We start from the raw sequence: 13,672 nt of genomic DNA on the forward strand, positions 1-13,672 counted from the left end.
GGGGCCCTTAAAGCAGAAGCGCCCGCAAAGCGGAGCGCTGGGGGAGGGGGCGGGTAAGGGAGTTGGGGTGGGGGTAAAAGCTGCGGAGAGAGGAGGTCCAGAATCTCTCAGGGATGCGGAAGGAGTTGCTTCAGAAATCTAGGCCGACTAAAGGCACACATGCAGCTTCCAGGACTTTTCTCATCCATTACTTCATTCATTTATTCAACTATTTAAATATTATGTATTGAGAGACTACTGTGTGGGAGGAGCTAGATGCCAAGATACCGCGACGGAGGGGACAGTCTCTGCTCATGTCTTCATGGGGTTTACAGTCTAGGGAGGGATACACGGATTAAAGAACTAAAGAATACAGTTGATATTTCATTCCAGTTGTGATCAGAGTTGTGAGAGAGAAGCACCACAGGGGCCATGAGACAGCAAGGGGAGTGACCTAGTCTGGGGGTGAGAAGACTTTCGGGAGGGGGTGATATCTGAACTGGGCACACAGACCTCACCTGCACCCTAATGCTGCCTGGACTCACGCTATTCTTCCCTAGTGCACTTGCTCTCTTCTAGATACCTTATCATTCCATTCCCTTCTAATTCCCAACACCTCCTCCCTCTCACTCAGCCAAAGACCATGCTTCTTCCATCCCCTGAAAATTTAGGAACACAGACTCCTACCCTGCCTGCTATCTGCCTGCTGGCCAGGTCTGCACCCACATACCGTCTCCCCATCTCTTTCGATAGATGACCTGTCTGAGCCCCATCAAAGGCCAACCTTCCCCTTGGGATCAATCTTGTCCCGTCACCTACTCAAGGAACCCCCTCCGGCAATTCTCCCCTTTCTCTCCTACATCATTAATTTTTGGCTCCTACTGCATCGTTCATTCCTATCTGAAACAAACATCATGCTGATTCTCCCACCTTGAAAACAAAACAAAAAACACTCTTGGCCTCACTTCTCCCCTATCTACCACCCCAGGTTTGCAGCAAAACTCCTCAAAAGAGATGTCTCTACTGTCTCCAGTTTCTCTTCTACCACTCTTTCTTGAACCCGCTCTGATGAAACTTTCTTCCCTGACATCGCTCTGAAATAGCTCTTGGTCATCCAGGAGCTCCATGACCTCCTGGTTGCTAAACCCAATGGTCATTTCTTAGTCCTCATCTTACTTGACCTCTTAGGAGCATCTGACCCAGGTGATCACAGCCTACTGTCCATGTACTTTCTCCCCAGGCTTCCAGGACCCATACTCTCTGTTGCCTCCCTCTCACCAGCAGCCCCTTCTCTGTCCCCTGTGATGGCTTCTTCTCTTCCAGATGTTCGAGTGTTCCAGTTTTGGGCATCTTCCTTCTCTCTGTCCTTACTCACTTGATGAGGGATTGCACCTAGTCTCATGATTTTAAGTAGTATTCTTCCATATATTGATGATTCTGTATATCTATTTACAGATATCTTATATTTTCTGTATCCCTTAGCTCTCACCTCTCTACCAGACTTAAATATTTAATAGTCTAATAAAACACCTCAAATTCAAAGAGTCCAGAACCTTGGAAAAATTATGTTGAATGAAAGAAGTCAGACACAAAAGGCTACATACTGTATGATTCCATCTATATATAATTTCCAAAATAGGCAAATTCATAGAGACAGAAAGTAGATGTCTAGGAGGGGGGGGTGGAGAGTGGATAATGGGTATGTGTTTCTTTTGGGGGGTCAACAAATGTTCTGGAATTAGATAGTGTGATGGTTGCACAACTCATGAATATTCTAAGAACCATCGAAGTCACATTTTAAAGAGGTGAATTTTATGATATGTGAATTTTATCTCAATAAAATATTATCATAATGAAAAAGAAAAATAAACTGAACTCTTGATCCTCCCCCACCTGAAACCTTCTCCACCTAAAGCCTCTTCCACTCTTCCAGCTCCATCCTTCCCATTGCTCAGGCCAAAATTTTGGAGCCATCCTGGCTTCTCTTATTTTCTCACACTCCACATCTAATCCATTAGAATATCACCATGGTTTTTCCTTCAGAATGTATCCAGAATCTCAGCACTTCTCACCACCTCCACTGCTGTGACTCTTGTAGGAGCATCTTCATCTCATACCTGATTTATTGTAGGTGATTCCTCCTGTCTTCCTGTTTCTACCCTTGCCACCCTAAAGGTGGTTCTCACCACTGCATCAGGGGGATCCTTTCAAAGCACAGTCAGATTCTGTCCTTCTTCTGTTCAAAAGTCTGCAAGGGCTCCCATCTTAGTCCAAGAAAAACTCAAAGGCGGGCTTCCCTGGTGGCACAGTGGTTGAGAGTCTGCCTACCAATGCAGGGGACACGGGTTCGAGCCCTGGTCTGGGAAGATCCCACATGCCACGGAGCAACTAGGCCCGTGAGCCACAATTACTGAGCCTGCGCGTCTGGAGCCTGTGCTCCGCAACAAGAGAGGCCGCGATAATGAGAGGCCCACGCACCGCGATGAAGAGTGGCCCCGCTTGCCACAACTAGAGAAAGCCCTCACACAGAAACGAAGACCCAACACAGCCATAAATAAATAAATAAATAAAACCTTTAAAAAAAAACAAAAAACAAAAAAAAACAGTATTAAAAAAAAACAAACTCAAAGGCCCTGCTATGACCTCTAAGGCCCTCACGGTCACCCTCCTCCACTATTTCTCCAGCTTCATCCCTTACCAGGTTCACTCGCTCAGCTTCAGTCCTGGAACATTCTCACTGCTTCTAGAACCCACATGGCAATTCCCACCCCAGGACCTTTGCCCCACTGCTGCCCTCTGCCTGGAACAGTCTGCTTTTGGATACCTACCTAGGAAACTCTGCCCCTGCTTTGAGTCGTTGCCCTGATGTCCTGAAAGACCTACTCTGACTACACTCTCCCAACATCTCCATTTCTCCCTTGCCCTGCTCTGCTTCTTTTCTGTTGTACTCAAGACTATTGGCATGCTATCTAGTTTACTTATTTATTTTATACGTTTCTTTTCTTTCCTCCCCCTGGTGTAAGATCCACATGGGCAAGGCCTTTATCTGCTTTGTATCCCAGATGTATCCCAGATGTATCCCAAGTGCCTAGAACAACATCTGGCACATAGCATTGCTCAATCAGTATTGGCTGGATGAGTGAATGAGCTCTAAAGAATGAGAATTAACCAGGAAAACTGTTTGAAGAGGACAGTGGAGGAGAATGTTCTGGGTAAAGAAACAGCATATATAAATGCCTTAACAAATTAAGGGAGAAAAACAACATTTACACATCAAACAGATGACATAAAAACAGTTGATAAAATTTAACACTCATTCATGATAAGGACAAACTCTTTACTTAACAAGTTCTAAACAAACTCACGCACTTACTTCTAAACTTGATAAAGGGTTATCTACCAGAAACTTAGAGCAAACACCATGTGTAACGGTGGAGCATGAGAAGCATTCCCACAGTCCAGCTGTTCTTCTGGTATATGGAAGGATCACACTTCCCTTCCCCTTTGGAAGTTAGGCTTGGCCATGGGACTTGCTTTGAAATGTCAGTGGACAGAACAGCAGTTACTTCAGGGTGGAAGCTTCAAAAGCCAGTACATAATTCCTCCTGCCGTAGTGATTGTGGAAGCACATGTCCATGTGCTTAGCCTCCCTCAGCCTGAGTCTCTGAGAAATAACAATAAGGAACCCCTCCCAGACCCATTACTTGTGTTGAATATGAGGTATAAGTGAGAAATAAATTTTGATTGTGTTGAGCCACTAGATTTTGGGACTGTTTGTTACTGCAGCAAACCTTGACCTATCTTGAATGATACCCCAGTGCAGTCAGAAATAAGCCAAGACCTCTACTCGTCAACAATATACTGGAAGTTACAACTAACACGATAAGAAATTAAAAACAAAGAAGAGAATAAAGACGCAGATGAATAGAACTGACTTGGGGACACGGGGTGGGGGGAAGGGGAAGCTGGGAGGTAGTGAGAGAGTAGCAATGACATATATTCACTACCAAATGTAAAATAGATAGCTAGTGGGAAGCTGCTGCATAGCACAGGGAGATCAGCTCGGTGCTTTGCGACCACCTAGAGGGGTGGGATAGGGAGACTCAAGAGGGAGGGGATATGGGGATATATGTATGCATATAGCTGATTCACTTTGTTGTACAGCAGAAACTAACACAACATTGTAAAGCAATTATACGCCAATAAAGATGTAAACAAACAAACAAACAAGACAAAACAAAAAAAAGAAGAGGTTTAAAGATTGGAAAGGAAGAGACCAAATTGCCATTATTTGTGATAATGTGATTACCCACCTAAAAAACCCAGAGCAACAATTATTGAGTTAGAACAGTTCAATATTTACAAATCAAAAGAGCTTTTCTATATATAAACAATAACAATTTGAAAATGTAATAATAATTTTAAAAGCCCATTCATCACAGCAACAAAAACTATGAAATACTTATGAATAAACTAATCAGAAGTATATAAGACCTTCATGGAGGAAATAATAAAATTGAAAGTCACAAAAAATGGAGAGACATGCTGTGTTCAATAATGGAATGACTATCGTTGTAAAGATGTCGATTCTCTCCAAAATAATTTAAAACTTCAATGCAATCTCAATCAAAATACTAAAAGGACTCTGTAGTACTTGACAGGATGCTTCTAAAATCCATATGTTTATTCATTCCCTTAACAAAAACTTATGGAGTGTCTACTATGGGCCTAACCCTGTTCTAGATAGTAAGGACATGGTGGTAAATAAAATAAAACAAAAACGCCTTGCTGGAGCTCTTTTTCTAATGGAGAAAAACAGTAGTAAACACACAGACATACAGATACATAATATCTCATGATGATTTTACACAGTATATGAAAATGTGCAACAATAGCCCCTTGGAAAAAAACAAATGGTGGGGGTTAGGATCTCACCTTACCAGATCTAAAGAGGCTCTATTTTAAAAGAGGTGACGTTGGTACACATAAATAGGTAAGAATAGACTAGAGTCCCAAAAAAAAAAAAAAAAAAATTCACGCATCTAGGGGATTTGACTTAAGATAAAGAAGGCATTTTGAACCAGTGGGGTAAGGATGAATTCTTCATGAGAGGTGTTGGGACAATTGACTTAAGGAAAAAAAATTGATCTCTTCCTCATACCTTATACAAAAATAAATTCAAGTTTAAAATTCTAAATTTAAAAAAAGAGAACAACCTCAAAATTTTAGAAGAAAGTATCAAAGAATATCAGCATGTTCTTCAGGTAGAAATCACCTTTTAAATATTCCTGGTGGGGAGGGATATGTGAATTAGTATATTTTGGAGGGTGATTTATCAGAACTATTTAAAATGGAAATACACATAATCTATGACCTATCAATTCCACTTCTAGACATTTAATCTAAAAAAAAAAAACACTTGCAAGATACGTAAGGATATATATAGATATTCACTGCAACATTGCCTGCAATATTAAAAAATTGGAAAAAATTCCAAATTTAATATCTTGTGAAATATCAATGTAGAAATGAATTAATAAAATGTGGTATATTCATATATTGAATTATTATTATTATTCAGCATTTTAAAGGAATGAAACAGAACTAAATCTATGTGTACGAACATGCAAGACCTGAAAAACATATTGTTGAGTAAAGACAGTCAGTTCCTAAGAGCTACCTGCCATATGATGCCATTTATATTTATATATTTTTTTATTTATGTATTTATTTTTTCTAAATTTATTTATTTATTTTTGGCTGCATTGGGTCTTCGTTGCTGCGTGTGGGCTTTCTCTAGTTGCGGCGAGCGGGGGCTACTCTTCGTTGTAGTGCGCGGGTTTCTCATTGCGGTGGCTTCTCTTGTTGTGGAGCACGGGCTCTAGGTGGGCGGGCTTCAGTAGCTGTGGTGAATGGGCTCAGTAGTTGTGGTTCACGGGCTCTAGAGCGCAGGCTCGGTAGTTGTGGCGCACGGGCTTAGTTGCTCCGCGGCATGTGGGATCCTCCCGGAACAGAGATTGAACCCATGTCCCCTGCATTGGCAGGCGGGTTCTTAACCACTGCGCCACCAGGAAAGTCCTTTATTTTTAATATTTATTTTTTATTTATTTATTTTATTTTTTTGGTTACGTGGGGTCTTAGTTGCGGCATGCAGGCTCTTCTTTGTGGCGCACGGGCTTCTCTCTAGTTCTGGCACGCAGGCTCCAGAGCTTGAGGGCTCTTCGTTGCAGCACGTGGGCTCCAGAGTGTGTGGGCTCAGTAGCTGTGGCACGCGGGCTTAGTTGCCCCACAGCATGTGGGATCTTAGTTCCCCGACCAGGGATCAAACCTGGGTCCCCTGCATTGGAAGGTGGACTCTTAACCACTGGACCACCAGGGAAGTCCCTATATTTATATTTTTAAACTACACACACACAAAAATACTATATACGATCTATATATTATAGAGTATTAGGATTCTCCAGAAAAACAGAACCAATAGGTTGGATAAACAGTAGATAGATAGATAGATAGATAGATAGATAGATAGATAGATAGATAAATAGGTGATAGATTTCTTACTGTAAGAAACTGACTCGTGCAATTATGGAGGCTGAGACGTCCCATGATCTGCTGATCTGATGTCTGCAAGCTGTAGACCTAGAAAAGGCTGGCATAGTTCCAGTCTGAGTCTGAAGGCCTGAGAACCAGGAACACTGGGCATAAGTCTCAGATCAGAGTCCCAGATCAGTCAGGCAGAGAGAGTGAATTTTCCCCTCTTTCACTTTTTTGTTCTATTCAGGCCCTCAGTGGATTGAATGATGCTCATCCACATTGGGGAGGGCAATCTGCTTTACTGAATCTACCAATACAAATGCTAATCTCATCTGGAAACACTCTCACAGACACATCCAGAAATAATGTTTAACCAAATATCTGGGCACCCCATGACCCAGTTAAGCTGACACATAAAATTAACTATCACATACAGTAATAGCTAACATCTATTCAGCACTTACTATGAGCCTGGCACTATCCCAATCACTTAACATGGAACATCTCATATAAATCTTAATCCTACACTATTAATTACTCTTATTAATCCATAGCTTACAGATGATAGAACTGAAGCAGAGAAAGGTTAAGTAACTTGCTTAAGGTTACATAGGAAGTAGGAGCAAACACTGGGACTCAAATCTTAGCAGTTTGGCTCCAGAACCCAACCTCTGAGCCACTATGCTGATCACAGTAAGCTCATAACAGTGGTGTAATCTAGGAAGTGGGGGAAGGCAGGGAGCGAGATTTGGGGGAGGAGCTGGGTAGTGGTCAAATAAAGCTCTACAATACCTGTAATGGTCTATGTTTTTAAAGGGCAAAGTAAACTCGTATATTATTTGTGATAATAAATTAATTTTTAAAAATTACATATGAAATATATATATATACATGAAATTATATAATTATTTTTCAGGATATAGTGATTAATGTTACAAGGAAGTAGACAGTGCTCCATAGCCTTTCATGGTGGGCTAGACCTAGTTGGATGGGGAGGGATGTTTGGGAAACTTTCCTGAGGAAGTGTCTTTGAGCTGAGTTGTGGATGATGCATGTGTATTAGTCAGCAAGGGTAAGGAGTTGGGCGTGGGAGGGTGGAAAGATTTCCTGGCAGAAGAAACAGCATGAGCAAAGGCCCTGAGGGGGGCACCACAAATTCCCAGAACTAAGAAAAGGTAAGTGTGTTATGCTTTAGAGAAAGAGGGGCCATGGCTTGAGATGAGGTTGGGGAGGTGGACAGGGGTCTGACCTCATGGAGGCTTGTAGGCTGAGGAAAGGACTGAGAGTTTAATTCTCAGAATATTGTGTGCTGTTGGGTAAGATGAAAACTGGACACGCTGGTTGGCACCACGGAAATCGCTGGAGTCACTTTTGCAGGGCTGTGTTATGATAGTGAGTAGAAATGCCAAGAAAGAGACTGAAAATATAGACAAATCTCAAAACACATGGATCTGAAGCACAACTCTGGGATAGGGAGGCCCCTGGAGGGTGAATGTGCCATTGAAGTCTGGGTTTAATTCCGGCTGCTGTTGTTATTTTTATGATGGGAAAGACTTTTACACACAAAGACATATCCACAAGGACGTTCATCATAGCAATGTTTATTACAACAACAACAAAGAGAAACTAAATATCCAGCAACAGATCAAGTAATCAAATTACGGGATATCCAAGTGACGCAAAGCAATTCAGTGCTTAAAAAAGTATATCGTAGAAGAATATCTATTGTTGTGGGGAATGTCTACAACATATTAAGTCTAAGAAGCAAGTGATAACATAATGAGTATATTACGATCTCATTTTGGTATCAGAATGTCTCCTCCACCTCCTCCTTTCTCCCTGTCTTCATGCCTGGTGGTGGGAGGAGGAGGGGGTCTTTTGACATAATGCAACATGCCAAAAATTATGCCAAGGGAAGTGATCCACTTTATCAAAAGAGAGGTTCATTTGCTCCATGTGGGTCCAGGATGGAGCTGGAATGTTGGGGGAGGGCAGAGGGATAAGAAGGAAGGCACTTCTGGTCCCAGCTTTGGCCAAATTTATACCAAAGCTGAAAAAAATGTATTGCTCGTTCTCTGGATTTTGGAGGAATTTGTGATAGGTTATAGGAAATATCTGGGTGGGGGGCAAAGTTTTAAAGGGAGATGTGACCGCTCACTAACAGAAACAAGAGTCTTGAGTGTACTGCTTGCTTAAGAGAGCTGTACCTGCAAAGCCTTCTCTGAGCAAGTCGGAGAGGTAATCTCATATAGGCTTTGGGGAAGCGTGGAGTTCAGCAATGGGTCAACTCTCAGAGTGTTTAGGAATGGTCGACCCTTGGCTCTAGAAGCACCGGCAATGGAGTGAGGCTGCTGCTGACTGGTTATTCTCTGAAGGGCGGGCTATGACTGATGGAGCGCGCGGTTCCAGGAGCATGGTTACTGAAACAAGTGGTCATAGAAGCCGGGTGGATAACTGGTGCTCAGAGTTACTTGTTACTCTAGCCACATAACGATCCATCTTTTCCTAAGAGGATGGGAAGAGAAAGAAAGAGAAGGGAAGAGATGGCAGGGCATTCTACACATACATGAAGATGAAGGGTCTCAGTGAAACAGCCCAGGTGGAGCCTTTGTGCTGGAGCTAATCCTGATTGGCCAGGACTGGTTTCTAAAGAAGGATCCCAAAGGCACCCAGAGTTTCCTGGATTTGGACTTAGGACTTGGTTGCGAGAGAAGAGTCCTATCCCCTCCTTACCTCCGCAGGTCTGGTGAGAAGTTGTATTCCCAGTTGAGCCGGGGAGGGGGAGGCATAGCTCCCGGGCGCCCCCCTACCCTCAGGTTCCCCCCTACCCTCAGGTTCCGACTGGGCCCTCCCTCTTGAGTGATGACCTCCATGACCCCAAAGGGCTGGCCCGGGGTCCACGAGCCGATCAGAGCCTGCGAGGCCTCAGCTTCTGCCTCGCTGTGTGGCAGCCGCGGCCAGCTGTCAGGCCCCTGGACCCTCCAGAGACTCTGGGGCTGGAATTCCTCGGGCAGATTTCTCACCCTCTCAGTACTTCCTTCCAGCTTGTCTGGCAAATGAAAAGACTTCACAGGCTTCCAGAGAGGACTGTGGCAGGGACAGCTTTGGGAGGGATAAAGAGCTCAAGGAGGGGCGGATATTACCATCATTACAGTCTAAACCTCAGACCCCCGCTGGGGGCGTCAGGCGGTTACATGTCTGTAAACAACCGGGGCTGCTGGCCTGGCTGTGTGAGCACAGAGGCTCCTGTTGCTGAGTGGCCCACACGATGACTCATGGGGGGCCCGGGCTGACTGCTGGGGGGCGGGGGGAGCCGGGGCCTTAGATGGGAGAGAAGAAGGGGAAGACCTAGAGATGGGGGCTTGGCGGTGGGGGACTCTCCTCTTCCGAGTCCAGTGAGGACAGGGGCTGATTCTCCAAAGTGCCTCGACGGAAGGTCAGTATGGCCGCAGGGCCTCTGCCCGTCACCCAGGTAACGCCCTCTCGTGGGAGGAATGCGGGTGGGAGGGTGCCCAGCTCCGTGGGGAAGCTGTCACCCTCTTTGCCGCTGGACTGTCCTGCCTGGTGGTTGCCATGGTAAAAAGCTACCTCAGGGGCTAGAAACACACTATCTTTTTGGCCTGGAGCCCCACGGCCTGTGAGGTGGGATCCACAGATGGCTGGCAGGGACCAGTCCCTCATCTGCCTCAGTCACAGCCAGCGTCGGGGGAGGGAGAGCACTCCAGGCTTCCCTCAGGAAAGGGTCAGCCTTCTCTAGGAAAACAGCTGCTGGCCTCCGGTGCTGACAGAGCCGTCTTTCCACACCAAGGCTCTGTCCTGTCACCGCCCTGTCTGGAGCCTTCGTTTCCCACCAGAGTGTGCGGAGGGGCCGTTCTGTGGACCCACCACGCAGATGTCTGGCCTGTTTCTTAGGTTTGGAGCAGACACAGTTCTCCTCCCCTCCTCTCCTCTGCGCTCAAGCCTGAGAAGAGATGATGCAGTGAGGGGTAGAGAGCACGGGTTTTGGATTCAGATCTGGATTCAATTCCATTCCTGTCACTTACTGGTCACTTGTGAAATTCTGACTCACTTAACTTCCATGGCTTTGGACGCACCTGGCCCTCAGCTTCTTCATTTGCAAAACGAGGATGTGGAAATGGATTATTTGTAAATTTTCTTTCAGCCTGGAATTCCAAGATCATGTCACCCTCCTGCCTAAAACATCTCCGTGCCTCCCACTGCTTTGCAAAGTCCTGACTCCCGAGGATGGCGTCCGGGGCCCAGCCCACCTTCTGGCCTTATCCGTCACTCCTCTGCTGCACCTGCCTTAAGCATCAGCCACACTGAACCATTGGAAATCCCCCGGCTTTTACACCTCTGGGTCTTTGTTAGTGGGTTGCCTCCACCTAGAACACCTTCCCCAGCCATCTCCCCACACTCAGGCTTGCCTATTCCTCAATGTCACTGACTTTGCAAAGCTGGCCCTGATTTTCTCCATGGGTAAATCAGCTCAGCTCAGATTTCTTTAGTAGCACTCCATCTGCCTTTGCTGAAGCTACGTGGCCTTCTTTCCTTCTGTTGTGATCACCTGTGCGTATCTGATTCCTTTGACGAGTTTTTCTAGGAGCAGAGACAATGTCTTAGCTATCTCTGTGTAATCCTAGCTAATCCAGGTGTTTCACTGGGTTCGGTTTCTGCCTAAGAACATTAGGGCCTTCAACATTAGGGAAGTGTAGCAACATTCCCCAAACCCTTCCTTCGCTCTCCATGCTGTCTTAAATCATCAGAAGCTCCAAACAGAGCACCAAGCTCTTTCTCTAGCTCTGGCCCTGACATCTTTTATTTCTCTCTCAGAATCGTGCCTTCTCTCTCTTAGTTCTCAGGTAGACAACTTAGTCTTTCCAGCTAAGACCTCTCTCTTTATCCTTATTTCTTCCAGAATGGGATTTTCTTTAGTAAGTGGGGACACTAGAAAGACCTTCATGTGCTAACATATTTTGCCCCTTCACACATGTATCTGTTACAAAATGCCTGGCCCTAGTAGACTCAAAAAATGTTCATGAATGAATGAATGATCCGGGTAACGAGCCCACATGCATAATTAAGACCAAACTCTACTTCTCTCCATCCCATGTGTTTCTTCCTAGACAAAGCCACCATAATTGGTTGTCTGGATTTGCTATAGCCTTCTAGGTGGTATTTGTACCTCTGGTCTTGTGCCCTTAGAGTCTGTTCTCCGCATGGAAGGCAGAGTGATCTTTCAAAAATGTATGTAATGTCACTTAATTCCCCTGCTTGAAACCCTCCAATGGTTTCCCTCCACATTACAACAAAATTCAAACTCCTTACCCTGCAAAGCCCTTCATGATCTGCCTACCTCTAACATCACATCTCCTGGCCCTTCCTTCCTTACTCATCACTCTCTAGCCACACTGGGATTCCTTCTAGGCTTTTGCATCAGCTGTGTTTTCGGTTCAAAGGGCTCTTGTCCTGTTTTGGATTGATCTTCACATGACCATAACTTCACCATAAATGTCACCTCCACAGAGAGGCCTTCCGTGACCTCCTGGTCTAGAGAACCTTCCCCAGACGCTATCTCATCACATTTCCTTATTTTCCATTCAGCCCCTATTGCTGCATATCAAACTGCCCCCAGACACTTTGTTTTTATTACATCTCATAATTCTACGGATTAGGAAATCAAACAGGGCACAGTGGGTACAGCTTCTCGCTCTCTTCTCTATGGGGTCTGGGGCTTCAGCTGAGATGACTGTAATGCCTGGGAGCTGGAGCAACTGGAGGCTGGCTGATACCCCTGCCTACATATGTATACATATGTATACATATCTATACATATCTATACATATCTATACATATCTATATTGCTAGCTTGGGCTTTCTTCCAACATGGTGACCTCACAATAGTTGGACTGCTTACATGGCAGCCCAGGGTTCCAAGAGACCAAGGCAGAAGCTGCCAGTGCTCTTTAAAGGACTTGGAACGATTATAAAGTCCCTTCTGCTATACTCTATTGATCAAAGCAGACCCAGGTCAACTCAGATTCAAAGGAAGGGCCATCTCTATGCCAGAACCGTATTCTGGCAATAAGACATTTTCTCATTAATTTCTCTGTTTACATGTATAAATTGCTTATTGAGAAAACCGTGGGAGTACAAACAAACCAGTTTCTTTCTCTCAACATTGCTTCTAGATTAACTATGTTGATTCTCCTTTTCCTGTTTCTTAATAGCATCTTGGGCAGATCTTCTAATGTTCCTGTCACTTTAATTTATTAAAGGTCCAGCCCCATCTAGGCTGGTCCATCCAATTTAAGACTAACCTCTTTCTCTCCCCTGGGCAGGGCCTGGACTTGGCTCAAGAGAGCAGGAAGAGGCGTAGTCTTCCCCTGTACTCCTCTCTACTTTCCTTGCCAAAGTCCCTTTCTCTTTTTTCACAGGGTCGGGAAGGAGAAATCAGGGGAAAGTTTCTCTTAGCTGTGGCCATTTCTTGTCCAGCTATGAATGTGCCTCGTATGACAGGCATCTAGATGCCGGCTCTCGTGTGGGTGCGCTGCAGGGTTACCCCACGCACTGCTCCATAGTGTGTTCCCTTTCCAGATCTATACCCGACACCCCCACTCAGCTATTGCCCCAACCCTACGTCCACAGCCTTGAGCCTCTGGGGTTTCCTCATCTGCACGTATCCCTCTGCGGAGAACACGGGAAAGGCGGCTCATGGCCATTCACCTACCCCCATGTCCCCCTGGAAACTCCTGCTGGAGGTCCTGAGGTGTCCCCTCTCCCCATCCTCTGTCACTCACTATTCAGTTCTCCATTCCTCCAACTCCCAGCCAGCTAGCACATGGGCTAATCTGAATGACAAATCCAGCTCCAGGGAGAGGAGGAGAAGGGGCCAGCAACCCAGGTCTCTGGTGACCTCCCCTCCCTCTCTCTCCTTTCCCCCTCCCTGGTCCTCCGCTTATGGAGACTGAGGAAGGGGATGCTGGGTGATGTTTGAGCCTAGCAGGATTACTTCAGCCATCTCTTAATAAATCCTATAGGCGGATGTGTCCAGCCCCAAATTGCTTCTTCTTTGTTTTAGAGTGTGGGATACTCAAGACCCCTTTTTCCTAAGTTATGGTCCAGTCTCCAATTTGAAAAAGAATAAAGTCCACCCAAC

The sequence above is a fragment of the Balaenoptera acutorostrata genome, chromosome 3 (assembly GCF_949987535.1).
Source record: "Balaenoptera acutorostrata chromosome 3, mBalAcu1.1, whole genome shotgun sequence".
Lineage (NCBI taxonomy): Eukaryota > Metazoa > Chordata > Mammalia > Artiodactyla > Balaenopteridae > Balaenoptera > Balaenoptera acutorostrata.